The 24,362-nt window shown below is 40.1% G+C and overlaps 4 non-coding genes across 4 annotated transcripts; all 4 read left to right on the top strand.

Moving 5' to 3' along the window:
* The first annotated feature begins 14,190 nt into the window (after nucleotides 1-14,190).
* LOC134994996 (U1 spliceosomal RNA) lies at nucleotides 14,191-14,354 on the top strand. Its single transcript, XR_010197912.1, has one exon. It is a non-coding gene; the product is annotated as a U1 spliceosomal RNA (small nuclear RNA).
* Nucleotides 14,355-14,506: 152 nt separating this feature from the next.
* On the top strand, nucleotides 14,507-14,669 carry LOC134994975 (U1 spliceosomal RNA). Its single transcript, XR_010197891.1, has one exon. It is a non-coding gene; the product is annotated as a U1 spliceosomal RNA (small nuclear RNA).
* A 674-nt stretch (nucleotides 14,670-15,343) lies between these two features.
* LOC134994966 (U1 spliceosomal RNA) lies at nucleotides 15,344-15,507 on the top strand. The gene has a single exon (XR_010197883.1). It is a non-coding gene; the product is annotated as a U1 spliceosomal RNA (small nuclear RNA).
* A 150-nt stretch (nucleotides 15,508-15,657) lies between these two features.
* LOC134994979 (U1 spliceosomal RNA) lies at nucleotides 15,658-15,821 on the top strand. Its single transcript, XR_010197895.1, has one exon. It is a non-coding gene; the product is annotated as a U1 spliceosomal RNA (small nuclear RNA).
* The last annotated feature ends 8,541 nt before the right edge of the window (nucleotides 15,822-24,362 follow it).

Consider the following 24,362-nt stretch of genomic DNA (forward strand, 5'->3'; position numbering starts at 1 on the left):
ACCATCCCTACAAAGATGTTAATCAGATACTTGGCTTTGTGGACACTTTTCAGAGAACAAATTAGTTAGCATAAAAATAAAGCCAGAAAATGAAGAGCTGTTTAATCACTCAATTGGATTTTTCTGCCAGCATATTTCTTTTTCTCTGCAACCCACTGCTAAATTGTGCTTCCTAGCTGTTTTTATAAAATCACTGAATCAAATCTAACTCTGATTACATCAGAGAAGGCCAGGTACCCTACACCATAACAGGGGGTTTGAAATTTTGACTTGTCTACTTAAAGATCACCAAAATCTGATAACAAGGTCAATTAAGTCCCTGGGTGGGATTGAACCACCAACCTTTTGGTTAATAGCCTTACACACTAACTGATTGCGCCACAGCGACACTTTACAAAACTATATACTGACAAAGGCTAATAAGCATTCATCTAGAACGATTCCTAGAAACATTTTAAAAAGTCAATAATGTGGAGAGTTTTTGTAAGATGTTTCTTCCATCAACCAATGAAGAAACACATTGGTACTTTCCCATGATGAGTGAGTGCTTCAGGATCTCTTGCACTTACATGTGCAGCAGAGTACTGTAATGGAAGCATGCTGGGTCCATAACCCAGAGGTAGGCAGATTGAAACTATCCTCTGCTATATGCATTTTTTTTGTTAATTAAAGTAATCCAAAACTGGGATTGATATTTTTGCTCTTTTATTTTTACTTAAAGTACAATAACTTTTACCATTTTAATTTGTTTTAATAGTATATTGACAGTATTGTTTTCTTTCAAAAATCCAATTAATTTTCTTTACCCGATTATTAAAATGGTAATTGACAAAAACAAACTACATTGTCACCAGAAGAGCAATACAAAATGTACAAGTGATATATTAAAATCATCTTTCCAGCTTGAATTTCAATGATGCATTGGGGCAACGATTTTGTGAGAAACATCTTCACCCTTAAATAAAGATTTTCTTAATTCCTTACCTGTGTGCTAATTAGATATCACCTTGTTTTCACATTAAACAGACTTCCACATGAGAAAACAGCAAAGATGCAGTGGCGTTAATGTTTCCTGGTGTCAACCTGTATTATTTCCGTAGATATTGAAATGAGGATGCATCTTGCTGCCTTTCCAATGAAGCAAGTTTAATTTAGTAATAGGTGAAAAACCATCCCTACAAAGATGTTAATCAGATACTTGGCTTTGTGGACACTTTTCAGAGAACAAATTTGTTAGCATAAAAATAAAGCCAGAAAATGAAGAGCTGTTTAATCACTCAATTGGATTTTTCTGCCAGCATTTTTCTTTTTCTCTGCAACCCACTGCTAAATTGTGCTTCCTAGCTGATTTTTTATAAAATCACTTAAACAAATCTAACTCTGATTACATCAGAGAAGGCCAGGTACCCTACACCATAAGAGGGGGTTTGCAATTTTGACTTGTCTACTTAAATATCACCAAAATCTGATCACAAGGTCAATTACGTCCCTGGGTGGGGTTGAACCACCAACCTTTTGACTAATAGCTGAACACACTAACTGATTGCGCCACAGAGACACTTTGCAAAAAGTCCATACTGACAAAGACTAATAAGCATTCATCTAGAACGTTTCCTAGAAAAACTTTAAAAAGTCAATAATCTGGAGAGTTTTTGTAAGATGTTTCTTCCAGCAACCAATGAAGAAACACATTGGTACTTTCCCATGATGAGTGAGTGCTTCAGGATCTCTTGCACTTACATGTGCAGCAGAGTACTGTAATGGAAGCATGCTGGGTCCATAACCCAGAGGTAGGCAGATTGAAACTATCCTCTGCTATATGCATTTTTTTTTTGTTAATTAAAGTAATCCAAAACTGGGATTGATATTTTTGCTCTTTTATTTTTACTTAAAGTACAATAACTTTTACCATTTTAATTTGTTTTAATAGTATATTGACAGTATTGTTTTCTTTCAAAAATCCAATTAATTTTCTTTACCCGATTATTAAAATGGTAATTGACAAAAGCAAACTACATTGTCACCAGAAGAGCAATACAAAATGTACAAGTGATATATTAAAATCATCTTTCCAGCTTGAATTTCAATGATGCATTGGGGCAACGATTTTGTGAGAAACATCTTCACCCTTAAATAAAGATTTTCTTAATTCCTTACCTGTGTGCTAATTAGATATCACCTTGTTTTCACATTAAACAGACTTCCACATGAGAAAGCAGCAAGGATGCAGTGGCGTTAATGTTTCCTGGTGTCAACCTGTATTATTTCAGTAGATATTGAAATGAGGATGCATCTTGCTGCCTTTCCAATGAAGCAAGTTTAATTTAGTAATAGGTGAAAAACCATCCCTACAAAGATGTTAATCAGATACTTGGCTTTGTGGACACTTTTCAGAGAACAAATTTGTTAGCATAAAAATAAAGCCAGAAAATGAAGAGCTGTTTAATCAGTCAATTGGATTTTTTTGCCAGCATATTTCTTTTTCTCTGCAACCCACTGCTAAATTGTGCTTCCTAGCTGTTTTTATAAAATCACTGAATCAAATCTAACTCTGATTACATCAGAGAAGGCCAGGTACCCTACACCATAACAGGGGTTTTCGAAATTTTGACTTGTCTACTTAAATATCACCAAAATCTGATCACAAGGTCAATTACGTCCCTGGGTGGGATTGAACCACCAACCTTTTGATTAATAGCTGAACACACTAACCGATTGCGCCACAGAGACACTTTGCAAAAAGTACATACTGACAAAGACTAATAAGCATTCATCTAGAACGTTTCCTAGAAAAACTTTAAAAAGTCAATAATCTGGAGAGTTTTTGTAAGATGTTTCTTCCAGCAACCAATGAAGAAACACATTGGTACTTTCGCATGATGAGTGAGTGCTTCAGGATCTCTTGCACTTACATGTGCAGCAGAGTACTGCACTGGAAGCATGCTGGGCCCATAACCCAGAGGTAGGCAGATTGAAACTATCCTTTGCTATATGCATTTTTTTTTGTTCATTAAAGTAATCCAAAACTGGGATTGATATTTTAGCTTTTATTTTTACTTAAAGTACAATAACTTTTACCATTTTAATTTTTTTTAATAGTATATTGACAGTATTGTTTTCTTTCAAAAATCCAATTAATTTTCTTTACCCGATTATTAAAATGGTAATTGACAAAAACAAACTACATTGTCACCAGAAGAGCAATACAAAATGTACAAGTGATATATTAAAATCATCTTTCCAGCTTGAATTTCAATGATGCATTGGGGCAACGATTTTGTGAGAAACATCTTCACCCTTAAATAAAGATTTTCTTAATTCCTTACCTGTGTGCTAATTAGATATCACCTTGTTTTCACATTAAACAGACTTCCACATGAGAAAGCAGCAAGGATGCAGTGGCGTTAATGTTTCCTGGTGTCAACCTGTATTATTTCAGTAGATATTGAAATGAGGATGCATCTTGCTGCCTTTCCAATGAAGCAAGTTTAATTTAGTAATAGGTGAAAAACCATCACTACAAATATGTTAATCAGATACTTGGCTTTGTGGACACTTTTCAGAGAACAAATTAGTTAGCATAAAAATAAAGCCAGAAAATGAAGAGCTGTTTAATCACTCAATTGGATTTTTCTGCCAGCATATTTCTTTTTCTCTGCAACCCACTGCTAAATTGTGCTTCCTAGCTGTTTTTATAAAATCACTGAATCAAATCTAACTCGGATTACATCAGAGAAGGCCAGGTACCCTACACCATGGGTCTTCAACCTGCGGCCCTCCAGCTGCTTTGGAACTACACATACCAGCTTGCCCTGCCTCCGTTTAGCATACCTTAGTAGCAAAATGGTGGCAGGGCATGCTGGGATATGTAGTTTCACAGCAGCTGGAGGGCCACAGGTTGAAGACCCATGCCCTACACCATAAGAGGGGGTTTGCAATTTTGACTTGTCTACTTAAATATCACCAAAATCTGATCACAAGGTCAATTACGTCCCTGGGTGGGATTGAACCACCAACCTTTTGACTAATAGCTGAACACACTAACCGATTGCGCCACAGAGACACTTTGCAAAAAGTCCATACTGACAAAGACTAATAAGCATTCATCTAGAACGTTTCCTAGAAAAACTTTAAAAAGTCAATAATCTGGAGAGTTTTTGTAAGATGTTTCTTCCAGCAACCAATGAAGAAACACATTGGTACTTTCGCATGATGAGTGAGTGCTTCAGGATCTCTTGCACTTACATGTGCAGCAGAGTACTGCAATGGAAGCATGCTGGGCCCATAACCCAGAGGTAGGCAGATTGAAACTATCCTTTGCTATATGCATTTTTTTTTTGTTCATTAAAGTAATCCAAAACTGGGATTGATATTTTAGCTTTTATTTTTACTTAAAGTACAATAACTTTTACCATTTTAATTTGTTTTAATAGTATATTGACAGTATTGTTTTCTTTCAAAAATCCACTTAATTTTCTTTACCCTATTATTAAAATGGTAATTGACAAAAACAAACTACATTGTCACCAGAAGAGCAATACAAAATGTACAAGTGATATATTAAAATCATCTTTCCAGCTTGAATTTCAATGATGCATTGGGGCAACGATTTTGTGAGAAACATCTTCACCCTTAAATAAAGATTTTCTTAATTCCTTACCTGTGTGCTAATTAGATATCACCTTGTTTTCACATTAAACAGACTTCCACATGAGAAAGCAGCAAGGATGCAGTGGCGTTAATGTTTCCTGGTGTCAACCTGTATTATTTCAGTAGATATTGAAATGAGGATGCATCTTGCTGCCTTTCCAATGAAGCAAGTTTAATTTAGTAATAGGTGAAAAACCATCCCTACAAATATGTTAATCAGATACTTGGCTTTGTGGACACTTTTCAGAGAACAAATTAGTTAGCATAAAAATAAAGCCAGAAAATGAAGAGCTGTTTAATCACTCAATTGGATTTTTCTGCCAGCATATTTCTTTTTCTCTGCAACCCACTGCTAAATTGTGCTTCCTAGCTGTTTTTATAAAATCACTGAATCAAATCTAACTCTGATTACATCAGAGAAGGCCAGGTACCCTACACCATAACAGGGGGTTTGAAATTTTGACTTGTCTACTTAAAGATCACCAAAATCTGATAACAAGGTCAATTAAGTCCCTGGGTGGGATTGAACCACCAACCTTTTGGTTAATAGCCTTACACACTAACTGATTGCGCCACAGCGACACTTTGCAAAAGTACATACTGACAAAGGCTAATTAGCATTCATCTAGAACGATTCCTAGAAACATTTTAAAAAGTCAATAATGTGGAGAGTTTTTGTAAGATGTTTCTTCCATCAACCAATGAAGAAACACATTGGTACTTTCCCATGACGAGTGAGTGCTTCAGGATCTCTTGCACTTACATGTGCAGCAGAGTACTGTAATGGAAGCATGCTGGGTCCATAACCCAGAGGTAGGCAGATTGAAACTATCCTCTGCTATATGCATTTTGTTTTGTTAATTAAATTAATCCAAAACTGGGATTGATATTTTTGCTCTTTTATTTTTACTTAAAGTACAATAACTTTTACCATTTTAATTTGTTTTAATAGTATATTGACAGTATTGTTTTCTTTCAAAAATCCAATTAATTTTCTTTACCCGATTATTAAAATGGTAATTGACAAAAACAAACTACATTGTCACCAGAAGAGCAATACAAAATGTACAAGTGATATATTAAAATCATCTTTCCAGCTTGAATTTCAATGATGCATTGGGGCAACGATTTTGTGAGAAACATCTTCACCCTTAAATAAAGATTTTCTTAATTCCTTACCTGTGTGCTAATTAGATATCACCTTGTTTTCACATTAAACAGACTTCCACATGAGAAAACAGCAAAGATGCAGTGGCGTTAATGTTTCCTGGTGTCAACCTGTATTATTTCCGTAGATATTGAAATGAGGATGCATCTTGCTGCCTTTCCAATGAAGCAAGTTTAATTTAGTAATAGGTGAAAAAACATCCCTACAAAGATGTTAATCAGATACTTGGCTTTGTGGACACTTTTCAGAGAACAAATTTGTTATCATAAAAATAAACCCAGAAAATGAAGAGCTGTTTAATCACTCAATTGGATTTTTCTGCCAGCATTTTTCTTTTTCTCTGCAACCCACTGCTAAATTGTGCTTCCTAGCTGTTTTTTTTATAAAATCACTTAATCAAATCTAACTCTGATTACATCAGAGAAGGCCAGGTACCCTACACCATAAGAGGGGGTTTGCAATTTTGACTTGTCTACTTAAATATCACCAAAATCTGATTACAAGGTCAATTACGTCCCTGGGTGGGATTGAACCACCAACCTTTTGATTAATAGCTGAACACACTAACCGATTGCGCCACAGAGACACTTTGCAAAAAGTACATACTGACAAAGATTAATAAGCATTCATCTAGAACGTTTCCTAGAAAAACTTTAAAAAGTCAATAATCTGGAGAGTTTTTGTAAGATGTTTCTTCCAGCAACCAATGAAGAAACACATTGGTACTTTCGCATGATGAGTGAGTGCTTCAGGATCTCTTGCACTTACATGTGCAGCAGAGTACTGCAATGGAAGCATGCTGGGCCCATAACCCAGAGGTAGGCAGATTGAAACTATCCTTTGCTATATGCATTTTTTTTTTGTTCATTAAAGTAATCCAAAACTGGGATTGATATTTTAGCTTTTATTTTTACTTAAAGTACAATAACTTTTACCATTTTAATTTGTTTTAGTGCAAAAGGCATATCAGCAGTCAGCACTAACTGGTGACATGCCATTTGTACAAGTAAGCCATGTGTGACTAATATATAAACATACTTTATTAAATAACACCTCAAACTATCATACCCTGGATTCAAACCTATAACCTGTTGAATTCTAATCAAACACCCTACCCATGGAGCTACTTGATCCTGCATCTTTTCTAACCTCCAAAAACAGATTCAGTTGCATTTTCCAGCGTGTTTTGTTTGCGCCTTTGCAAATGTCTTACATCGACAAACTTATTTAGTACTATTTTGCAAATAGGGTTACATTGTCGCAACATTGTGTTCCCTAATTGCTTGATTTTTTAAATGCAACAATTGATAAAGACACCTGATAATTGCTCTGTGGAGTCTTATTTTGTGTTTTGTGTTTAGTCTTTAGATCTGAATTTGAATGTACTTGTGAACTAACTTAATTTCCTACTTCTAAATTCATTCCTAAATTCACTACTTACATGAATCCTGTAGTTGGGCATTTTGGGACTTCGATTGTGGGCATTGTTTTGTGTCCAGACCAGCAGCAGGTGGTGTGCATTTGCTGGAAAGGCATCGAAGACCTCCGATATGCTGCATCTCCTGATGTGTGTCTCCCTCAAGTGGCTGTCAGCAAATGCCTGCTAGACACCCCATTCCAAGCTGATTGTGACATCATGGAACATGCATCATAGAACAGGCATGCTAAAACATGGGTCTTCAACCTGCGACCCTCCAGCTGCTGTGGAACTACACATCCCAGCATGCCCTGCCTCAGTTTTAGCATACCTTAATAGCAAAACTGTGGCAGGGCATGCTGGGATGTGTAGTTTCACAGCAGCTGGAGGGCCACAGGATGAAGACCCATGTGCTAGAGCCAAGCCGCAGGTACATTGAATGCTAGCAAGCTGAATATTTAAATCCTTTTTGTTCCGCAGCATTCCAATGCGGAAGATTCCATGGAACCAGAGATCCTTCCATTGAGAAGGACATGCTGCCTGGATGACTACACTGTGCAAATTAAATCACGGAGCCAGTTGGCTTGTGGGTGGCTCTGGTGACTGGGTGGTTGGGTGGGTGGTGTGTCGGAAGTGGAGCGCATGCAAATGATTGTGTATCATCCAGCTAGTGAGAGAGAAAACTCATGCAGGAGTGTGCCTGCTTGTCAGTGGGTTATGCACCTTGCCAGACGTTAAATCTACATAGAGCAGCTGGAGGGGACAAGAGCAGGTTTGCAAAATATAGATAGAAGAGCATATATGCTGGCGCATTCTCCATGATTGTGTCAGCTTATGTTTTGGTGCACTGCACTTTCCTCCACTAAGTTTTAGCCATTTTTGTTAAGCTCAAGTGTAGTTGCTTCTCGGCCTTTTGGCTGTGATCTTGTATCGTGGTTGAAGGGTCTGCTGGAGGGAGGGATTGTTTTCTTCATTGGCGAAAGACCAAAGATATTCCAGGATGGAAGGCTTGGGAACACTATCTGTTTTTCAGTTGTGGAAGAGCACAGAGGTCGGATTGGACTACATTCTATAGTAAAGGATATCTTTCTATTTATTGACCCTCCCCTTATATGTGTCTGTGTTACAATAAAGCTTCGGTTTTGTGAATCCCTCACCCTCTTACACTCCACACCCATAGCCTTATTAACTGTTGTATTATTGTATAGTTTAAATGTATAGTGCAGTTCATGATTTATAGTGTAGGCTGGCCTGTGCTGTAGTTCTGGAACTGTACTATACCGTCAGCATTTGTATTGTGTTTTGGCTGTGCTGCAACACTGTACTTATGTGTGTAATGTTTATGTATGTTTTTTTAATGTCAATAAAAACTGCTTTTTCAAGCCAATATCTGAAAACAATCAATGTTTATCTTTGATGGCAATAAAAGTGGTATGATATTTGATGCTTTTGAAAGGCAATATCTGATATGTCCCCTATCTGGGAACCATATATTAAATGGCTTTTCAGAAAAGGGAGATGGGAGAAGAGCTTTCAGTACTTGTAGGACCGATGCACATAAAGAAGCAAAAAAACATACATAAACATTACACACATAAGTACCGCGTTGCGGCAATGCCAAAACACAATAGAAATGCTGACGGTATAGTACAGTTCAAGAACTACAGCACAGGCCAGCCTACACTATAAATCATGAACTGCACTATACATTTAAACTGTACAATAATACAACAGTTAATAAGGCTATGGGTGTGGAGTGTAAGAGGGTGAGGGAATCACAAGCCCGAAGCTTTATTGAAAGACTGACACATATAAGGGGAGGATTAATAAATAGAAAGACATCCTTTACTATAGAATGTAGTCCAATCCGGTCTTTCAACTCTTCCACAATTGAAAAACGGATAGTGTTCCCAAGCCTTCCATCCTGGAATATCTTTGGTCTTTCGCCAATGAAGAAAGCAATCCCTCCCTCCAGCAGACCCTTCAACCACAATACAAGATCACAGCCAAAAGGCCGAGAAGCAACTACACTTGAGCTTAACAAAAATGGCTAAAACTTAGTGGAGGAAAGTGCAGTGCACCAAAACATAAGCTGACACAATCATGGAGAATGCGCCAGCATATATGCTCTTCTATCTATATTTTGCAAACATGCTCTTGTCCCCTCCAGCTGCTCTATGTAGATTTAACGTCTGGCAAGGTGCATAACCCACTGACAAGCAGGCACACTCCTGCATGAGTTTTCACTCTCACTAGCTGGATGATACACAATCATTTGCATGTGCTCCACCTCCGACACACCACCCACCCAACCACCCAGTCACCAGAGCCACCCACAAACCAACTGGCTCCGTGATTTAATTTGCACAGTGTAGTCATCCAGGCAGCATGTCCTTCTCAATGGAAGGATCTCTGGTTCCATGGAATCTTCCGCATTGGAATGCTGCGGAACAAAAAGGATTTAAATATTCAGCTTGCTAGCATTCAATGTACCTGCGGCTTGGCTCTAGCACATGGGTCTTCATCCTGTGGCCCTCCAGCTGCTGTGAAACTACACATCCCAGCATGCCCTGCCACAGTTTTGCTATAAGGTATGCTAAAACTGAGGCAGGGCATGCTGGGATGTGTAGTTCCACAGCAGCTGGAGGGTCGCAGGTTGAAGACCCATGTTTTAGCATGCCTGTTCTATGATGCATGTTCCGTGATGTCACAATCAGCTTGGAATGGGGTGTCTAGCAGGCATTTGCTGACAGCCACTTGAGGGAGACACACATCAGGAGATGCAGCATATCGGAGGTCTTCGATGCCTTTCCAGCAAATGCACACCACCTGCTGCTGGTCTGGACACAAAACAATGCCCACAATCGAAGTCCCAAAATGCCCAACTACAGGATTCATGTAAGTAGTGAATTTAGGAATGAATTTAGAAGTAGGAAATTAAGTTAGTTCACAAGTACATTCAAATTCAGATCTAAAGTCTAGGTAGGCCTCACGTCCTGGCAGCCGCCAGCATTTAAAAATGCCTTGATTAGAGGTACGGAATTAAATGTAGATAAGAAGTAGACACAAAATAAGACTCCGCAGAGCAGTTATCAGGTGTTTTTATCAATTGTTGCATTTAAAAAATCAAGCAATTAGGGAACACAATGTTGCAACAATGTAACCCTATTTGCAAAATAGTACTAAATAAGTTTGTCGATGTAAGACATTTGCAAAGGCGCATCCAAAACACGCTGGAAAATGCAACTGAATCTGTTTTTGGAGGCTAGAATAGGAAATGTGCATCGGTCCTACAAGTACTGAAAGCTCTTCTCCCATCTCCCTTTTCTGAAAAGCCATTTAATATATGGTTACCAGATAGGGGACATATCAGATATTGCCTTTCAAAAGCAGCAAATATCATACCACTTCTATTGCCATCAAAGATAAACATTGATTGTTTTCAGATATTGGATTGAAAAAGCAGTCTTTATTGACATAAAGAAGCAAAAAAACATACATAAACATTACACACATAAGTACTGTGTTGCAGCACAGCCAAAACACAATACAAATGCTGTCGGTATAGTACAGTTCAAGAACTACAGCACAGGTCAGCCTACACTATAAATCATGAACTGCACTATACATTTAAACAATACAATAGTTAATAAGGCTATGGGTGTGGAGTGTAAGAGGGTGACGGAATCACAAGCCCAAAGCTTTATTGAAAGACAGACACATATAAAGGGAGGATTAATAAATACAAAGATACCCTTTACTATAGAATGTAGTCCAATCCGGTCTTTCAACTCTTCCACAACTGAAAAACGGATAGTGTTCCCAAGCCTTCCATCCTGAAATATCTTCAGTCTCCCGCCAATGAAGAAAACAATCCCTCCAGCAGACTCTTCAACCACAATACAATATCACAGCCAAAAGAGCGAGAAGCAACTACACTTGCGTTTAAACAAAATGGCTAAAACTTAGTGGAGGAAAGTGCAGTGCACCAAAACATAAGCTGACACAATCATGGAGAATGCGCCAGCATATATGCTCTTCTGTCTATATTTTCCAAACCTGCTCTTGTCCCCTCCAGTTGCTCCATGTAGATTTGACGTCTGGCAAGGTGCATAACTCACTGACAAGCAGGCACACTCCTACATGAGTTTTCTCTCTCACTAGCTGGATGATACACATTCATTTGCATGTGCTCCACCTCCGACACACCGCCCACCCAACCACCCAGTCACCAGAGCCACCCACAAGCCAACTGGCTCCGTGATTTAATTTGCACAGTGCAGTCATCCAGGCAGCATGTCCTTCTCAATGGAATAATCTCTGGTTCCATGGAATCTTCCGCATTGGAATGCTGCGGAACAAAAAGGATTTAAACATTCAGCTTGCTAGCATTCAATGTACCTGCGGTTTGGTTCTAGCACATGGGTCTTCATCCTGTGGCCCTCCAGCTGCTGTGAAACTACACATCCCAGCATGCCCTGCCACAGTTTTGCTTTTAAGGTATGCTAAAACTGAGGCAGGGCATGCTGGGATATGTAGTTCCACAGCAGCTGGAGGGTCGCAGGTTGAAGACCCATGTTCTAGCATGCCTGTTCTATGATGCATGTTCCGTGATGTCACAATCAGCTTGGAATGGGGTGTCTAGCATGCATTTGCTGACAGCCACTTGAGGCAGACACACATCAGGAGATGCAGCATATCGGAGGTCTTCGATGCCTTTCCAGCAAATGCACACCACCAGCTGCTGGTCTGGACACAAAACAATGCCCACAATTGAAGGCTCAAAATGCCCAACTACAGGATTAATGTAAGTAGTGAATTTAGGAATGAATTTAGAAGTAGGAAATTAAGTTAGTTCACAAGTACATTCAAATTCAGATCTAAAGACTAGGTAGGCCTCACGTCCTGGCAGCACCCAGCATTTAAAAATGCCTTGATTATAGGTAGGGAATTAAATGTAGATAAGAAGTAGACACAAAAGAAGACTCCACAGAGCAATTATCAGGTGTCTTTATCAATTTTTGCATTTAAAAAATCAAGCAATTAGGGAACACAATGTTGCGACAATGTAACCCTATTTGCAAAATAGTACTAAATAAGTTTGTCGATGTAAGACATTTGCAAAGGCGCAAACAAAACACGCTGGAAAATGCAACTGAATCTGTTTTTGGAGGTTAGAATAGATGCAGGATCAAGTAGCTCAATGGGTAGGGTGTTTGATTAGAATTTAACAGGTTTTAGGTTTGAATCCTGGGTATGATAGTTTGAGGTGTTATTTAATAAAGTATGTTTATATATTAGTCACACATGGCTTACTTGTACAAATGGCATGTCACCAGTTAGTGCTGACTGCTGATATGCCATTTACACAAACATGCCATGTGTGACTGTATATGCATTTAAGGAGGGCACCCCTGCAATACCACAAACCATTGAGTGTCAAGTATACTAGATATATCTTCATATCTCATGTGCTTTCTCTGAGACCAATCTTGTTATGCCCCTTCCCCACAAGGCATGCGCCTTTTGTCCATATTGCAAAAATGGGGGGGAGGGCATATAATTCTCTGTCACAGGGCACCAAAAAGTCTAGTTATGGCTCTGGTATGCATTATGTAATCTGGCAGACCATCTCTCCAACACTGGCTGGTTGGAATAGAAATCCGGTTATCTATGTGAGCAAATGACCATCAACGATTTACTCTCAAACACTAAAAAATGGACAAAAATGGTCCCCTAAACAAATTGGTTAAATTTTGGGTTTAACCAATTTGTGTAATGACCATTTTTGACCACTTTTCTAGTGTTTGGGAGCAAATGGTTAATTGACATTTGCTCCTATACATTACCAGATTTTCATTCCAACCATCCAGACTGGATAGATAGCCTGACAGATAATTGTGTAGTGTACGCCCAGGATAACTGTTAGTCATGCTTTATTTTATGGCGGCACATAAATGGGTGGACAGATCCAGGGCAAGCACTGCCCACTCATGCATAGTTGTCAACTGATGTGAAGTTCCAGGGGGCAATCTCAGTTATAAAGGGAAGTATCTGGAAATTGTCCCTAGTTAAAAAAAAAAAAAAAATTTGATCAACTCCATTTATTTAGTATGATATCCCAGGTGATAGGATGCCGGCAGTCAGAACAACATACTTTATTAAATAACACATCTCAAACTACCATACCCAGGATTCAAACCTATAACCTGTTGAATTCTAATCAAACACCCTACCTATTGAGCTATTTGATCCTGCATAAAAATTGTGAACATTATATGAAGCTATTGGTACTTTGCAAAAAAAAAGAATCAGCATTACAACGCAGCAGATCCATGCAGTTTGCAGCCACACACTACATGTATCTGCTCAGCCACAATGCTGATTATTTCTTCACAAAGTACAAGGTGAGCTCCAAACAGAATTCTCTAGCTTAGAATTATACCTTTCTTTGCCAAACCTAGAAGTCGGGCCCCCCACCCTGGGATCCCCCAGAGGGAGGCCTGCACCGTCATGCGGCAGGCTTGTCCGTTTTGGAAGCAGGCTGATGGGCAGCCCAGGATTGCTTCAGTCTGGGCTTGGCAGGTCTGGAAACATGAGCTTGCTTTGGGTATGCCTGACCTTGGGTACGCTTTACCTGGAGGATGAAAGGGCCAAGAAAAGTACTTTTAGCCTTCTGCGTGGTAGGAGTCATACTAGGTAGGCAAGCTGTTTTAGCAGTAGCCAGATCAGCTACAATCTTATTGAGGTCTTCTCCAAAAGGAGATTCAACTGAGGCAGCACAAGGGAACTCTCATCTGGGGACAACAACTGCAGGGAGAACACATATTTTCAGATGAACATGGTAGGGCAGAAGGCTGCCTAATACTGAAGCACCCCCAAACAACAAATCAAATGCAACTTACTTGACAGAGATGTGCCTGAGCAACGGCCCTCCCCAGCCCTATCCCAAATCATACTTATTTTGCATAGGAGATACCATGGTCATGAAGATTGTTCTCCCAGGGTTAGGTTCATTCATTGCATTCTGGGTATGCTGACCCCTGTGATTTCCCCAAATGTGGGAAACTCGACTGCATTATTTGTGGTAGTGGGGGACTGTATTTGTGCTTTCCTCTGGTCAGCTCTGGTAAAATTCTGATTTCTTTGTCTCAGATCTTCCTCTAGCCTTGTTCTTCTTTCGAGAGTTCCCTTGTGCTGCCTCAGTTGGATCTCCTTCACTTGACAGGGGGGTGCCCGAGCAGCGACCCTCCCCAGCTCTAGCCCAACTCCTACTTACCTGCCAGGTGAGATACTATGATCATGAAGTTGCTTCTCCCAGGGCAAGGCTCACCCATTGCACTCTGGGTGTGCTGCCCCTGCGATTTCCCCAAATGTGGGAAACTTGACTGCATAATTTGAGTTTTCCCTGGTCGGCTCTCATGTCATTCAGATCTCTTTGTCTCAGGTCTCTCTCCAGCCTAGTTTGCTGTCTGGTTCCACTTCTTTTTTCTTGAGCCCCTCCCTTCTATACCCTTGTGCACTATCCTGACTTCTCCTCCCGTCTGCTTACTTTGTGCCTCCCAATGCACAATGCAAACTACGGGTAGTGCTGCAGGGCCCACACCCTTTTACTTGCTTTACAGAGCAGCTCTGGAGCTGTTACAGTGCCCAGCTGCTGCAAGAAATCAGCTTGAATGCTTCAGGGGCTGGGGAATGGCCAACATGAGCCCCACACCGAAGGAGGGTGGGGGTGCTTAATGCGAACTAGGGGTCATCCAAGCACCACAAAAGGCCTCCATGCCCTGCACGCTCCTTTTCTCTTTTCATATGCAGACAAGGGTTGAAGCCAACTTTGACCCACTGCTTGGATGACATCACCATATTCAAATCCATCTGCTGCAGGCCATCCCCCAGGAATGCTTGCACTAGTTGTTGCATTTGGTTTGTTGTTTGGGGGTGCTTCAGTATTAGGCAGCCTTCTGCCACCCCATGTTCATCTGAAAATATGTGTTCTCCCTGCAGTTGTTGTCCCCAGATGAGAGTTCCCTTGTGCTGCCTCAGTTGAATCTCCTTTACTTGACAGAGATGTGCCTGAGCAGCGGCCCTCCCCAGCCCTATCCCAAATCATACTTATTTTGCATAGGAGATACTATTGTCATGAAGATTGTTTTCCCAGGGTGAGGTTCATTCATTGCATTCTGGGTATGCTGACCCCTGTGATTTCCCCAAATGTGGGAAACTCGACTGCATTATTTGTGGTAGTGGTGGACTGTGTTTGTGCTTTCCTCTGGTCAGCTCTGGTAAAGTCAGATTTCTTTGTCTCAGATCTTCCTCTAGCCTTGTTCTTCTTTTGAGAGTTCCCTTGTGCTGCCTCAGTTGGATCTCCTTCACTTGAAAGGTAGTGCCCGAGCAGCGACCCTCCCCAGCTCTAGCCCAACTCCTACTAACCTGCCAGGTGAGATACTATGATCATGAAGGTGCTTCTCCCAGGGCAAGGCTCACCCATTGCACTCTGGGTGTGCTGCCCCTTGCGATTTCCCAAAATGTGGGAAACTTGACTGCATAATTTGTGTTTCCCCTGGACGGCTCTCGTATAATTCAGATCTCTTTGTCTCAGGTCTCTCTCCAGCCTAGTATGCTGTCTGTTTCCACTTCTCTTTTCTTGAGCCCCTCCCTTCTATAACCTTGTGCACTATCCTGACTTCTCCTCCCGTCTGCTTACTTTGTGCCTTCCAATGCACAATGCAAACTACAGGTAGTGCTGCAGGGCCCACACCCTTTTACTTGCCTTACAGAGCAGCTCTGGAGCTGTTACAGTACCCAGCTGCTGCAAGAAATCAGCTTGAATGCTTCAGGGGCTGGGGCATGGCCAACATGAGCCCCACACCGAAGGAGGGTGGGGGTGTTTAATGCGAACTAGGGGTCATCCAAGCGTCGCAAAAGGCCGCCATGCCCTGCATATCCCTTTTCTCTTTTCATAAGCAGACGAGGGTTGAAGCCAACTTTGACCCACTGCTTGGATGACATCACTTGCTGCCTTTCCAATGAAGCAAGTTTAATTTAGTAATAGGTGAAAAACCATCCCTACAAAGGTGTTAATCAGATACTTGGCTTTGTGGACACTTTTCAGAGAACAAATTAGTTAGCATAAAAATAAAGCCAGAAAATGAAGAGCTGTTTAATCACTCAATTGGATTTTTCTGCAAGCGTATTTCTTTTTCTCTGCAACCCACTGCTAAGTTGTGCTTCCTAGCTGTTCTTTTATAAAATCACTTAATCAAATCTAACTCTGATTACATCAGAGAAGGCCAGGTACCCTACACCATAAGAGGGGGTTTGAAATTTTGACTTGTCTAGTTAAAGATCACCAAAATCTGATGACAAGGTCAATAACATCCCTGGGTGGGATTGAACCACCAACCCTTTGGTTAATAACCAAACACACTAACCGATTGCACCACCGAGACACTTTGCAAAAGTACATACTGACAAAGATTAATAAGCATTCATCTAGAACGTTTCCTAGAAAACTTTAAAAAGTCAATAATCTGGAGAGTTTTTGTAAGATGTTTCTTCCATCAACCAATGAAGAAACGCATTGGTACTTTCCCATGATGAGTGAGTGCTTCAGGATCTCTTGCACTTACATGTGCAGCAGAGTACTGCAATGGAAGCATGCTGGGCCCCTTAACCCAGAGGTAGGCAGATTGAAACTATCCTCTGCTATATGCATTTTTTTTTTGTTAATTAAAGTAATCCAAAACTGGGATTGATATTTTTGCTCTTTTATTTTTACTTAAAGTACAATAACTTTTACCATTTTAATTTGTTTTAATAGTATATTGACAGTATTGTTTTCTTTCAAAAATCCACTTAATTTTCTTTACCCTATTATTAAAATGGTAATTGACAAAAACAAACTACATTGTCACCAGAAGAGCAATACAAAATGTACAAGTGATATATTAAAATCATCTTTCCAGCTTGAATTTCAATGATGCATTGGGGCAACGATTTTGTGAGAAACATCTTCACCCTTAAATAAAGATTTTCTTAATTCCTTACCTGTGTGCTAATTAGATATCACCTTGTTTTCACATTAAACAGACTTCCACATGAGAAAGCAGCAAGGATGCAGTGGCGTTAATGTTTCCTGGTGTCAACCTGTATTATTTCAGTAGATATTGAAATGAGGATGCATCTTGCTGCCTTTCCAATGAAGCAAGTTTAATTTAGTAATAGGTGAAAAACCATCCCTACAAAGATGTTAATCAGATACTTGGCTTTGTGGACACTTTTCAGAGAACAAATTTGTTAGCATAAAAATAAAGCCAGAAAATGAAGAGCTGTTTAATCACTCAATTTGATTTTTTTGCCAGCATATTTCTTTTTCTCTGCAAACCACTGCTAAATTGTGCTTCCTAGCTGTTTTTATAAAATCACTGAATCAAATCTAACTCTGATTACATCAGAGAAGGCCAGGTACCCTACACCATAACAGGGGTTTTTGAAATTTTGACTTGTCTACTTAAAGATCACCAAAATCTGATAACAAGGTCAATTACATCCCTGGGTGGGATTGAACCACCAACCTTTTGGTTAATAGCTGTACACACTAACTGATTGCGCCACAGCGACACTTTGCAAAAGTACATACTGACAAAGGCTAATAAGCATTCATCTAGAACGTTTCCTAGAAAAACTTTAAATAGTCAATAATCTGGAGAGTTTTTGTAAGATGTTTCTTCCATCAACCAATGAAGAAACACATTGGTACTTTCCCATGATGAGTGAGTGCTTCAGGATCTCTTGCAATTACATGTGCAGCAGAGTACTGTAATGGAAGCATGCTGGGTCCATAGCCCAGAGGTAGGCAGATTGAAACTATCCTCTGCTATATGCGTTTTTTTTTTGTTAATTAAAGTAATCCAAAACTGGGATTGATATTTTTGCTCTTTTATTTTTACTTAAAGTACAATAACTTTTACCATTTTCATTTGTTTTAATAGTATATTGACAGTATTGTTTTCTTTCAAAAATCCACTTAATTTTCTTTACCCGATTATTAAAATGGTAATTGACAAAAACAAACTACATTGTCACCAGAAGAGCAATACAAAATGTACAAGTGATATATTAAAATCATCTTTCCAGCTTGAATTTCAATGATGCATTGGGGCAACGATTTTGTGAGAAACATCTTCACCCTTAAATAAATATTTTCTTAATTCCTTACCTGTGTGCTAATTAGATATCACCTTGTTTTCACATTAAACAGACTTCCACATGAGAAAGCACAAAGGATGCAGTGGCGTTAATGTTTCCTGGTGTCAACCTGTATTATTTCAGTAGATATTGAAATGAGGATGCATCTTGCTGCCTTTCCAATGAAGCAAGTTTAATTTAGTAATAGGTTAAAAACCATCCCTACAAATGTGTTAATCAGAAACTTGGCTTTGTGGACACTTTTCAGAGAACAAATTTGTTAGCATAAAAATAAAGCCAGAAAATGAAAAGCTGTTTAATCACTCAATTGGATTTTTTTGCCAGCATATTTCTTTTTCTCTGCAACCCACTGCTAAATTGTGCTTCCTAGCTGTTTTTATAAAATCACTGAATCAAATCTAACTCTGATTACATCAGAGAAGGCCAGGTACCCTACACCATAAGAGGGGGTTTGAAATTTTCACTTGTCTACATAAAGATCACCAAAATCTGATAACAAGGTCAATTACGTCCCTGGGTGGGATTGAACCACCAACCTTTTGGTTAATAGCCTTACACAGTAACTGATTGCGCCACAGCAACACTTTGTAAAAGTCCATACTGACAAAGGCTAATAAGCATTCATCTAGAACGATTCCTAGAAACATTTTAAAAAGTCAATAATGTGGAGAGTTTTTGTAAGATGTTTCTTCCATCAACCAATGAAGAAACACATTGGTACTTTCCCATGATGAGTGAATGCTTCAGGATCTCTTGCACTTACATGTGCAGCAGAGTACTGTAATGGAAGCATGCTGGGTCCATAACCCAGAGGTAGGCAGATTGAAACTATCCTTTGCTATATGCATTTTTTTTTTGTTCATTAAAGTAATCCAAAACTGGGATTGATATTTTAGCTTTTATTTTTACTTAAAGTACAATAACTTTTACCATTTTAATTTGTTTTAGTGCAAATGGCATATCAGCAGTCAGCACTAACTGGTGACATGCCATTTGTACAAGTAAGCCATGTGTGACTAATATATAAACATGCTTTATTAAATAACACCTCAAACTATCATACCCAGGATTCAAACCTATAACCTGTTGAATTCTAATCAAACACCCTACCCATGGAGCTACTTGATCCTGCATCTTTTCTAACCTCCAAAAACAGATTCAGTTGCATTTTCCAGCGTGTTTTGTTTGCGCCTTTGCAAATGTCTTACATCGACAAACTTATTTAGTACTATTTTGCAAATAGGGTAACATTGTCGCAACATTGTGCTCCCTAATTGCTTGATTTTTTAAATGCAACAATTGATAAAGACACCTGATAATTGCTCTGTGGAGTCTTATTTTGTGTTTTGTGTTTAGTCTTTAGATCTGAATTTGAATGTACTTGTGAACTAACTTAATTTCCTACTTCTAAATTCATTCCTAAATTCACTACTTACATGAATCCTGTAGTTGGGCATTTTGGGACTTCGATTGTGGGCATTGTTTTGTGTCCAGACCAGCAGCAGGTGGTGTGCATTTGCTGGAAAGGCATCGAAGACCTCCGATATACTGCATCTCCTGATGTGTGTCTCCCTCAAGTGGCTGTCAGCAAATGCCTGCTAGACACCCCATTCCAAGCTGATTGTGACATCATGGAACATGCATCATAGAACAGGCATGCTAAAACATGGGTCTTCAACCTGCGACCCTCCAGCTGCTGTGGAACTACACATCCCAGCATGCCCTGCCTCAGTTTTAGCATACCTTAATAGCAAAACTGTGGCAGGGCATGCTGGGATGTGTAGTTTCACAGCAGCTGGAGGGCCACAGGATGAAGACCCATGTGCTAGAGCCAAGCCGCAGGTACATTGAATGCTAGCAAGCTGAATATTTAAATCCTTTTTGTTCCGCAGCATTCCAATGCGGAAGATTCCATGGAACCAGAGATCCTTCCATTGAGAAGGACATGCTGCCTGGATGACTACACTGTGCAAATTAAATCACGGAGCCAGTTGGCTTGTGGGTGGCTCTGGTGACTGGGTGGTTGGGTGGGTGGTGTGTCGGAAGTGGAGCGCATGCAAATGATTGTGTATCATCCAGCTAGTGAGAGAGAAAACTCATGCAGGAGTGTTCCTGCTTGTCAGTGGGTTATGCACCTTGCCAGACGTTAAATCTACATAGAGCAGCTGGAGGGGACAAGAGCAGGTTTGCAAAATATAGATAGAAGAGCATATATGCTGGCGCATTCTCCATGATTGTGTCAGCTTATGTTTTGGTGCACTGCACTTTCCTCCACTAAGTTTTAGCCATTTTTGTTAAGCTCAAGTGTAGTTGCTTCTCGGCCTTTTGGCTGTGATCTTGTATCGTGGTTGAAGGGTCTGCTGGAGGGAGGGATTGTTTTCTTCATTGGCGAAAGACCAAAGATATTCCAGGATGGAAGGCTTGGGAACACTATCTGTTTTTCAGTTGTGGAAGAGCACAGAGGTCGGATTGGACTACATTCTATAGTAAAGGATATCTTTCTATTTATTGACCCTCCCCTTATATGTGTCTGTGTTACAATAAAGCTTCGGTTTTGTGAATCCCTCACCCTCTTACACTCCACACCCATAGCCTTATTAACTGTTGTATTATTGTATACTTTAAATGTATAGTGCAGTTCATGATTTATAGTGTAGACTGGCCTGTGCTGTAGTTCTTGAACTGTACTATACCGTCAGCATTTGTATTGTGTTTTGGCTGTGCTGCAACACTGTATTTATGTGTGCAATGTTTATGTATGTTTTTTTTTTATGTCAATAAAGACTGCTTTTTCAAGCCAATATCTGAAAACAATCAATGTTTATCTTTGATGGCAATAAAAGTGGTATGATATTTGATGCTTTTGAAATCCAATATCTGATATGTCCCCTATCTGGGAACCATATATTAAATGGCTTTTCAGAAAAGGGAGATGGGAGAAGAGCTTTCATTACTTGTAGGACCGATGCACATAAAGAAGCAAAAAAACATACATAAACATTACACACATAAGTACCGCGTTGCGGCACAGCCAAAACACAATAGAAATGCTGATGGTATAGTACAGTTCAAGAACTACAGCACAGGCCAGCCTACACTATAAATCATGAACTGCACTATACATTTAAACTGTACAATAATACAACAGTTAATAAGGCTATGGGTGTGGAGTGTAAGAGGGTGAGGGAATCACAAGCCCGAAGCTTTATTGAAAGACTGACACATATAAGGGGAGGTTTAATAAATAGAAAGACATCCTTTACTATAGAATGTAGTCCAATCCGACCTCTGTGCTCTTCCACAACTGAAAAACAGATAGAGTTCCCAAGCCTTCCATCCTGGAATATCTTTGGTCTTTCGCCAATGAAGAAAGCAATCCCTCCCTCCAGCAGACCCTTCAACCACAATACAAGATCACAGCCAAAAGGCCGAGAAGCAACTACACTTGAGCTTAACAAAAATGGCTAAAACTTAGTGGAGGAAAGTGCAGTGCACCAAAACATAAGCTGACACAATCATGGAGAATGCGCCAGCATATATGCTCTTCTATCTATATTTTGCAAACATGCTCTTGTCCCCTCCAGCTGCTCTATGTAGATTTAACGTCTGGCAAGGTGCATAACCCACTGACAAGCAGGCACACTCCTGCATGAGTTTTCACTCTCACTAGCTGGATGATACACAATCATTTGCATGTGCTCCACCTCCGACACACCACCCACCCAACCACCCAGTCACCAGAGCCACCCACAAACCAACTGGCTCCGTGATTTAATTTGCACAGTGTAGTCATCCAGGCAGCATGTCCTTCTCAATGGAAGGATCTCTGGTTCCATGGAATCTTCCGCATTGGAATGCTGCGGAACAAAAAGGATTTAAATATTCAGCTTGCTAGCATTCAATGTACCTGCGGCTTGGCTCTAGCACATGGGTCTTCATCCTGTGGCCCTCCAGCTGCTGTGAAACTACACATCCCAGCACGCCCTGCCACAGTTTTGCTATAAGGTATGCTAAAACTGAGGCAGGGCATGCTGGGATGTGTAGTTCCACAGCAGCTGGAGGGTCGCAGGTTGAAGACCCATGTTTTAGCATGCCTGTTCTATGATGCATGTTCCGTGATGTCACAATCAGCTTGGAATGGGGTGTCTAGCAGGCATTTGCTGACAGCCACTTGAGGGAGACACACATCAGGAGATGCAGCATATCGGAGGTCTTTGATGCCTTTCCAGCAAATGCACACCACCTGCTGCTGGTCTGGACACAAAACAATGCCCACAATCGAAGTCCCAAAATGCCCAACTACAGGATTCATGTAAGTAGTGAATTTAGGAATGAATTTAGAAGTAGGAAATTAAGTTAGTTCACAAGTACATTCAAATTCAGATCTAAAGTCTAGGTAGGCCTCACGTCCTGGCAGCCGCCAGCATTTAAAAATGCCTTGATTAGAGGTACGGAATTAAATGTAGATAAGAAGTAGACACAAAATAAGACTCCGCAGAGCAGTTATCAGGTGTTTTTATCAATTGTTGCATTTAAAAAATCAAGCAATTAGGGAACACAATGTTGCAACAATGTAACCCTATTTGCAAAATAGTACTAAATAAGTTTGTCGATGTAAGACATTTGCAAAGGCGCATCCAAAACACGCTGGAAAATGCAACTGAATCTGTTTTTGGAGGCTAGAATAGGAAATGTGCATCGGTCCTACAAGTACTGAAAGCTCTTCTCCCATCTCCCTTTTCTGAAAAGCCATTTAATATATGGTTCCCAGATAGGGGACATATCAGATATTGCCTTTCAAAAGCAGCAAATATCATACCACTTCTATTGCCATCAAAGATAAACATTGATTGTTTTCAGATATTGGATTGAAAAAGCAGTCTTTATTGACATAAAGAAGCAAAAAAACATACATAAACATTACACACATAAGTACTGTGTTGCAGCACAGCCAAAACACAATACAAATGCTGTCGGTATAGTACAGTTCAAGAACTACAGTACAGGTCAGCCTACACTATAAATCATGAACTGCACTATACATTTAAACAATACAATAGTTAATAAGGCTATGGGTGTGGAGTGTAAGAGGGTGACGGAATCACAAGCCCAAAGCTTTATTGAAAGACAGACACATATAAAGGGAGGATTAATAAATACAAAGATACCCTTTACTATAGAATGTAGTCCAATCCGGTCTTTCAACTCTTCCACAACTGAAAAACGGATAGTGTTCCCAAGCCTTCCATCCTGGAATATCTTCAGTCTCTCGCCAATGAAGAAAACAATCCCTCCAGCAGACTCTTCAACCACAATACAATATCACAGCCAAAAGAGCGAGAAGCAACTACACTTGCGTTTAAACAAAATGGCTAAAACTTAGTGGAGGAAAGTGCAGTGCACCAAAACATAAGCTGACACAATCATGGAGAATGCGCCAGCATATATGCTCTTCTGTGTATATTTTCCAAACCTGCTCTTGTCCCCTCCAGTTGCTCCATGTAGATTTGACGTCTGGCAAGGTGCATAACTCACTGACAAGCAGGCACACTCCTGCATGAGTTTTCTCTCTCACTAGCTGGATGATACACATTCATTTGCATGTGCTCCACCTCCGACACACCGCCCACCCAACCACCCAGTCACCAGAGCCACCCACAAGCCAACTGGCTCCGTGATTTAATTTGCACAGTGCAGTCATCCAGGCAGCATGTCCTTCTCAATGGAATAATCTCTGGTTCCATGGAATCTTCCGCATTGGAATGCTGCGGAACAAAAAGGATTTAAACATTCAGCTTGCTAGCATTCAATGTACCTGCGGTTTGGTTCTAGCACATGGGTCTTCATCCTGTGGCCCTCCAGCTGCTGTGAAACTACACATCCCAGCATGCCCTGCCACAGTTTTGCTATTAAGGTATG

Source organism: Pseudophryne corroboree, unplaced genomic scaffold (genome assembly GCF_028390025.1).
Source record: "Pseudophryne corroboree isolate aPseCor3 unplaced genomic scaffold, aPseCor3.hap2 scaffold_1343, whole genome shotgun sequence".
NCBI classification, from domain to species: domain Eukaryota; kingdom Metazoa; phylum Chordata; class Amphibia; order Anura; family Myobatrachidae; genus Pseudophryne; species Pseudophryne corroboree.